Source organism: Salvelinus namaycush, chromosome 12, assembly GCF_016432855.1.
Source record: "Salvelinus namaycush isolate Seneca chromosome 12, SaNama_1.0, whole genome shotgun sequence".
In the NCBI taxonomy this organism is placed as follows: domain Eukaryota; kingdom Metazoa; phylum Chordata; class Actinopteri; order Salmoniformes; family Salmonidae; genus Salvelinus; species Salvelinus namaycush.
Genome location: NC_052318.1, coordinates 12901703 through 12909460, shown reverse-complemented (window position 1 = coordinate 12909460; position 7758 = coordinate 12901703). Strand labels below are relative to the sequence as shown.

The 7758-nt window shown below is 41.8% G+C and overlaps 3 non-coding genes across 3 annotated transcripts; all 3 read left to right on the top strand.

The window, feature by feature from the left end:
- Nucleotides 1-709: 709 nt before the first annotated feature.
- Nucleotides 710-843, top strand: LOC120057669. The gene has a single exon (XR_005477955.1). It is a non-coding gene; the product is annotated as a small nucleolar RNA SNORA18 (small nucleolar RNA).
- Nucleotides 844-2421: 1578 nt separating this feature from the next.
- Nucleotides 2422-2558, top strand: LOC120057666. Its single transcript, XR_005477953.1, has one exon. It is a non-coding gene; the product is annotated as a small nucleolar RNA SNORA8 (small nucleolar RNA).
- A 154-nt stretch (nucleotides 2559-2712) lies between these two features.
- On the top strand, nucleotides 2713-2852 carry LOC120057668. Its single transcript, XR_005477954.1, has one exon. It is a non-coding gene; the product is annotated as a small nucleolar RNA SNORA8 (small nucleolar RNA).
- Nucleotides 2853-7758: the final 4906 nt, after the last annotated feature.

Here is a 7758-nt window from a genome sequence, read left to right as displayed (position 1 = left end):
CTTGCAACCCACTGCTGTGTTCACCTAGCAGCAGTGTTACTTATGAGACTGGACATTTATTTATCTTTAACTAGGCAAGTCAGTTAAGAAAATATTTACAATGATAGCCTGCTAAAAGGCTTCCTGCTTGGATGGGGCTGGGACTAGAAATAAAATATTATTGACAAGACACCATATTGTGGCAGCAACACATGACAACACAATCAATTTGTAAATGTATTACAAAGTATTTGCTATTTATCCGGTGCCTTCATCTTTCAGGGAAGAGCTTAATATGAAGATGTATAATTCAAGCTCAAACTCAGGTATGTTTGATCACCTTAAGCTTGATATATTAATGGTAGTAATGATGATTGGCTTAAATGTTCAACTGCTCTGAATTGTGATTAAGGTATGCCTTTCTGAACGAACCAGGGATGTAAATGCTGCAAACACGTGTTCATATTCATTGAATTCACTACTATCCATTGCTTCAACAGCTTCAAGGGGCAACTGAGTTGCCCTGAATACCCAAGAGTTCCTGAGCGTATGGTCATTGGCCTTGTGTCATGTTAGTTTGTATTTCCAAGATCTAATTGCGTTAAATCAAATAACCTTGGCATGCACTTAGTTTTATAGTGCATGGTTACTTTCACCACTTGCAATGCCTAGTTCACTATATTGATATAATCCTCAGTGCTTCATATTTAAAGCTTCCTGTGCTATATGTACTGAGGCCTATCCCGACAGACTCCTCACTGTGGGCCCTAGTCGTTGGAAATGCCTCAAAGAACAAATTTGTGGTTTCGCTTTACCCATGGGGCTACTGCCATTAGCCCTGTGGGATATTACTACAGAACAAATCCTCAAAATTGCAGCTCTGTTTTAATTTAAAGTGAAACTGTTTCTAATTATCTGCTTCTCTGGTATAGGTCTACCAAATGGCCACAAGGTGGCTCTCAAGCCCAGATGCACAGCGTCCCTTTGGTGAGTATTATTGAGGGCTGACTATATAGTAGACTGGTCGATCATTTTTAGTCTAGCAGGTGCCAAACATTTAATGGCACGTCTTCATTTGCGCCTGTCTCAGTGGACTCTTCCATTACGAAGGCCGTGGGGATGGGACATAACTAGCACACTAACTGAATTTATAATCTGCAATGTCTGTTCGTTCACTGGAATTTCTGTTTGAGTTCAATATTAGTCTTAAACGGAACCCAAACAGGCTGCGCGCATGCACCATTGTGCTTAAATTTATTTTGTCCCCGTACACCAAACGCGATCACGACACGCAGGTTAAAATCAAAACCAACTCTGAACCAGTTACATTAATTTGGGAAAAGGTTGAAAAGCATTAAACATTAATGTTTGGGAATTTCTAGCTTTGTCCTGGGAAATAAACAGTTATTTACCTGAAATGCACAATGTCCTCTACTCCGACAATTAATCAACACACAGGTTAACCGAATTGTGTGTAGTCATCCCTCCTTCCAGGCTTTTTCGTCTTTGACCTTTTATGGTGATTGACATCTAAACTTTTATAGGATTACTACACTGACCGGCAACATAGTTCATCTTTCAATCACCCACGTGGGTATAACCAATGAGATGGCACGCGGGTACCTGCTTCTATAAACCAATGGGAGAGGCAGGACTTGCAGCATAATCTGCGTCAAATATAAAAAAAGGTTATATTTTAGCCCTTGTCAACGCAGACGCTCTGATGCGTGTGGGTGCAATACTTCAATAACATACTTCTATATATTTAAAAATGCGTCGCTAACACGTGATGCGGGCACTGGTCAGCCTATTAGTTGTAGTTGTGGTCAGGCTGTTTGTGGAGCGCACCACTTAGGCTGCAAGTTTGTTTTCATTTTAGGTACGGACAGCCCTAGTATGAGTGCTGTTTTGAAGCCTTCGTTTAGGCACTCCGCACTTGTAAAACTTTTGGAAGCTATAGAAAATCATTTAATGTATAACGTTAAGTTTGCTTAGTCACCTTAATTCATACTTCAATTATATTGTGAGCTAATAAATATGAAAAGGTTACTTAAGTTTAATAAAAATATATATTGTTCTGTGACTGTTCCCACTAATACTTGTGGTTTTGTTCTAACATTTTAATTGAAATACTCTAATTCCTATGGGACTGCTTCTTCTTGCGAGTGCCAATATGGCGGACTGGTGGCCAATGCTTAGCAATCAGTTTTCAATGGTATGAACCCAATTTCCTTCAGTGAAATCCTTCTAGATTTGTGGGCAGGGGTGCCTTTCTTACCTTTATTGTTCTGACTTGCAGTTAAATAAATTTACAATTATCCTCTTTCCCTAAAAGCATGATGGTTATAATTTAGCCTGCAGACAATCTGAGAAACTTGGGTTTCAGTCATGGGATTTAGTTTCTAATCCCTGGGGTATATGGGAGGGATAGACTATGATCAAAGCACTGCATGGTATCTGCAGCCAGCTGCTACTCCGGTTGGACTGTTCATTAGTCAGTGCAAGATAAACTCGGCATATGGCATCGTTGGTCTCCATGTCTTTGTGTGTGGCGTCCTGGTATATCTGTCGAGACACTTCACTTCTCATTAAGTTTAAGTCATTGAACTTACAGTATGTCAATTTAATCTGTGTTCTCTTGACAGGCCTGTTGTATCGTGTGCCATGGGCTCTGAGAAGGTAATGATTTAAGTGAGTATTTGTGTACAGTCGCTAGCAGAGGGACCACTGAGTAGCACTGTATGGTATCTGCAGCCAGCCTTCACCACGGGCTGTTCTGTTCATAAAACAGTGCAAGATCAACTCTGCATATGGCATCGTTAGGCTTTGGGCTGGTCTGTGCCTGGCGCCCTGGTATTTGTGCTGAGACAACACTTTCCCCCTCAGGCTACTCCCTGACAATGATTCCCCAAATTGAGTGTCAATGTATCAATGTAATTTTTCTGGTCATTTAGATTATGGTCAAGTGTATTAAAGGCTAAGAATACTGGCCATGAGGTGTGATGAATGCCCTGCTGGAGTGTCTTTAATGTATTGAGTAATTAAGCGTTGACTTCACTTCAGGTAGACCAGGACTGGTCTTTTGATGTTCCAGTACACCAGAACTTGGCTGAATGATTTATCTCCAGTGAAGGTAACCTCTTGTCTTCCTGGATTTTTTGGCTGTCATCATTTTGGTCATATACCAAGGCTCTTGGGATATTCAGTTCCTGACTTGCTGTGGAATTGACCGTAAAGTAAACCTTCCAGTGGGTCTCGCCAGCGCCATGCTGGAGGTTCTCTATTGGAAACAGTGCAATAACAAAGTTAACTGAAGAGTTAGTGCAATAACAAAGTTAACTCGTATTTGTATTTAACTTAGTGAATTGTCTCTTTCAGGTTGTTCATCCCTGGCCTACTGAAATGACCAGAGTAAGTTGAGAAGCTACTCAGTGCAATGTGTGCTGGATCATTTTCAAAGGGGGCCTGTCAGGCTTTCCCACTGCTGGTCCTTCACGCAATGATCCCACAGCAGTGCCCCTGGTGACTTTGCAGATCCTTTTTGCCATTTGTGGTCTGCAGTCTACACGGGCAACATGACTCTTTACCCAATATTACATCATCGCTTAGATCGTGCTTGCTTAAGAATGCATAGGAAATTGGTTATGGTAAGTTTATGCTAAATGTCTGTCTAATCAACAGGTTATCTGTTTCAGCCCTGTATGCACCTATCAAGTTAAGAGGCATTTGAAGAAATTTACATGATTAATGCTTTCTCCAAGATTTAATTTAAAATGCATTTAAGATGTAGCTCAATCTGACCTGTTGTGCTTCTGATAATTTCAATAAAATGTTGGGTATGTAATTTGATTACTTCCTACTCTCTTAGATAGAAACAAAGTGTTGGGTTCATGACCTGAAATTGAAGATCCCCTGAATTTTCCAATATACACAAAGCTTAGTTCTCAATGTGTGCACATTTGTTTACATCCCAGTTAGTAATTGTTTCTCCTTTGCCAAGATCCAGACACTAGTGAAGTGAGCCATATCAAGAAACGGGTGCGACTTGTGCTGGAGAAGATGCATTTTGGTGGGGGGATTCTGATTTGCTTTTTGTGGGCCCTGTCCAGTTGACACATAGCTTGGGTCTTTATTTCAGTAGGTAAAATAAGTCCAATACATTTAAATTTCCAGTATGGATGTTTGGTGCTGTGTTACACTCGGTTTGTGGCATAATTGGCACAGACCTCACACCCACCAGGAAGGTTGATTTCGGGACTAGGTTTGAAGGTGTGTTGTCAGGGTTTTGTATATGAGATCAGGCCTGGTGGTTCCATGGGGGGATCGTCACAGGAGAAAAGGTGGGTTAGGGCAGCGCTCCTGTCTGCCTTGCATAAATTTGGCAGAAGTTCATTCCTGTTAATGCATATTTGCACATTGGTTTGTCACTGGCTGTTGGAGGTGTTACAATGTAGTTTGGGCTGTGCTGTTGGTACTCAAACACGGGTGAGTGTCAGGATGTCATGTGGGTCACAAGAGATTAAAGGATTCCCTTCAGTGAGCAGAGCTTGCCCAAGTCGTCCGTTTCCATGTATTTTGTTTTCACTGCTGTTTGTGGTTAGATTTCACTGGGCACATGCATCCTCTATAATGGGTGGTTTTCAAAGTTGGTGTGAATGTGCACCCGATGCATAGGCCTTGGCTTGAAGGTTATGGTGGGTGGTGCTAGTCTGCCAATTAGAGACCTGCTACATTACTCAATGCATAAATGTGTGCTGCTGTAATAGACATTAAAGGTTCCTATATTCCTTGCACTACTTCATGGACACCGTCTCTCGCTGGTCTCTAGGCTGGGCTTCGATGCATGTGTACAGATTATTTTTTTGTGTTGCTCGTTAGAATAAACAAAAGTTTGGACACGGGCATAAATCTAGTAACTGAATTATCAAATGTGTTTTCCCTGATGTTTCACTACATCAGCCCTCCCTCGCATTAACAGCTGTACAAAAATTCTGCTTGGGCTCTTCCCAATTTGTCTCGGCTCTGGTTCATAATTTGTCTAATCTGTAGTGATGGGACTTGAGTTTTTTTTATGTCTTGTGCCTTATTCTATTCCTTCAAGGCTTGCTGAAGTATGATCTCAGGAAATGTACCAACCGACGAGAGTAATCTCATTGAGGGTTTATGCTCTCATTAAATCGAGGATCAAACAGTATGGGGCTCCTTTTCTGTGCCAAGAACAGTCTGTACAGATCCTGCTGTGAACTGCAGTCCACTCCTTCAGCCCTCTAATTTCCTGGTCGTGTCCATACTGTCCTCTATAGAAGGAAATCCATTCGAATTTAGATTTTCAGTGCTCAATTAGCCTATTTCCCCTAGCATCAGTGGAGAATATCAAATCTAAATTTACAGTGCATTCGGGAAGTATTCAGTCCCCTTACATTTTTCCACATTTTAGGTTACAGCCTCATTCTAAAATTGTTTAAATAAAAAATCCTCAAACAATACCCCAAAATGACAAAGTGAAAGTTGACAATTTTATACATCTATAAAAACATTCCTTATTTACATAGGTATTCAGACCCTTTGCTATGGGAGTTGAAATTGAGATCTGGTGTATCCTTTTTCCATTGATCATCCTTGAGATGTTTCTACAACTTGATTGGACATGATTTGGGAAGGCACACACCTGTCTATAGGTTGACAGTGCATGTCAGAGCAAAAACCAAGCCATGAGGTCAAAGGAATTGTCCGTAAAGCGCCGAGACAGGATTGTGTCGAGGCAAAGATCTGGGGAAGGGTACCACAAAATGTCATAATTAAAGGTACCCAAGAACACAGTGGCCTCCATTCTTAAATGGAGGAAGTTTGAAACCACCAAGACTATTCCTAGAGCTGGCTGCCCGGCCAAACTGAGCAGGCAGGGGTTAAGGGCCTCGGTTAAGAACCCAATGGTCACTGACAGAGCTGCAGAGCTCCTCTGGAAATGGGAGAAGCTTCCACAAAGACAACCATCTCTGCAGCACCACCAATAAGGCCTTTATGGTAAAGTGGCCAGATGGAAACCACGCCTCAGTAAAAGGCACATAACAGCCCACTTGGAGTTTGCCAAAAGTCACCTAAAGTACTCTCGCAGACCACGGGAAACAAGATTATGTAGACTGATAAACCAAGACATAATTCTTTGGCCTGAATGTTAAGTGTCACGTCTGGAGGAAACCTGGCATCATCCCTACGGTGAAGCACGGTAGTGGAAGCATCATGCTTGTGGGGATGTTTATCAGCAGCAGGGACTGGGAGACTAATCAGGATCGAGGGACAGATGAACTGAGCAAAGTACAGAGATATCCTTGATAAAAAACCTGCTCCAGAGCACTCAATACTGTGGACTTGGGTGAGGTTCACCTTCAACAGGACAGTGACCCTAAGCACACAGCCAAGAGAATGCAGGAGTGGCTTTGGAAAAGTCTCTGAATGTGCTTGAGTGGCCCAGCCAGAGCTCAGACTTGAACCCGATCAAAACATCTCTGAAGAGACCTGAAAATAGCTGTACAGCAACGCTCCCCATCCAACCTGACAGAGCTTGAGAGGATCTGCAGAGAATAATGAGAGAAATTCCCCGAATACAGGTGTGCCACGTTTGTATCGTCATACCCAAGAAGACTCGAGGCTGTAGTCACTGCCAAAGGTGCTTCAACAAAGTACTGAGTAAAGGGTCTGAATATTTATGTAAATGTAATATGTCCTGGTGGAGATTTTGTACATTTGCAAAAATAACTGCTTTGCCACTGTTTTTGCTTTGTCATTATGGGGTATTGCATGTAGATTGATGAGGGAAAATGACAATTTAATCAATTTTAGATTAAGGCTGTAACGTAACAAAATGTGGGAAAAGTATAGGCGTCTGAATACTTTCCAAATGCACTGTAACTGTCACGTGCCAAATACTACAGGTGTAGACTTTACCATGAAATGCCTCACATGCGCCGAACAAAACAGGTGTAGACTTTACTGTGAAATGCTTACTTTCCCAACAATGCCCTTTCCCAACAATGCAGATTTAAAAAGTACAAAAATCAGCAATTAACTGTTCAGCAGTCTTATAGCTTGGGGGTAGAAGCTGTTCAGCACCTTTTGGTCCCAGACTTGGCGCTCCGGTATAGTATACGTACAGTATTGTTTTGAACTGTATACCGTGGGGAGGGGCATAGCTTTTGAACTGAATGTTTATTTTCAAGACGCTCAATTGTGTTATCTGATCTCAGGGAGGAGTAGGCCTAGATATTTTTTAAATATGGAAATGCATGCTCTTGCAGTTTCACAAAAGTTAAAATTTCTATAGCATCACATGTTTTAATCTGTACAGTATTTGTGGTAAATGTTATGTATCAGACTCCCCCCTAGAAATTGTTCTAACAACCTGATGAACCTGCAGTTCAGTTCAACCCTAAAGTTGCCATCTCAGCAACTCCTTCAGACCCATATAAATCTACTTTCACCAGTCCATGTCAATCCAAGGAAAGGGGAGGTGGTGGAAATGGCACTAGAGAAACCTCAAGAATATAAAAAAACATCTGAAGGGAAATGTCCTTTGAACTGAACAATGCCATATTTTCCACACCCTCAACTGGGCCCTAGCTTTGCGAGATCAGAGTGGCTGTAGGATCTTATCACTGCCACAGACAAAAAAAGCTTGTTATTTTATGGCTCCAGTCAGCTAGGGCCTTAGTTACCACCAGTCATAGCCTGTGAATAATTAAACTGCCGTCTAGTTTTTATACCGAAGCAAGGCCTAGTCTG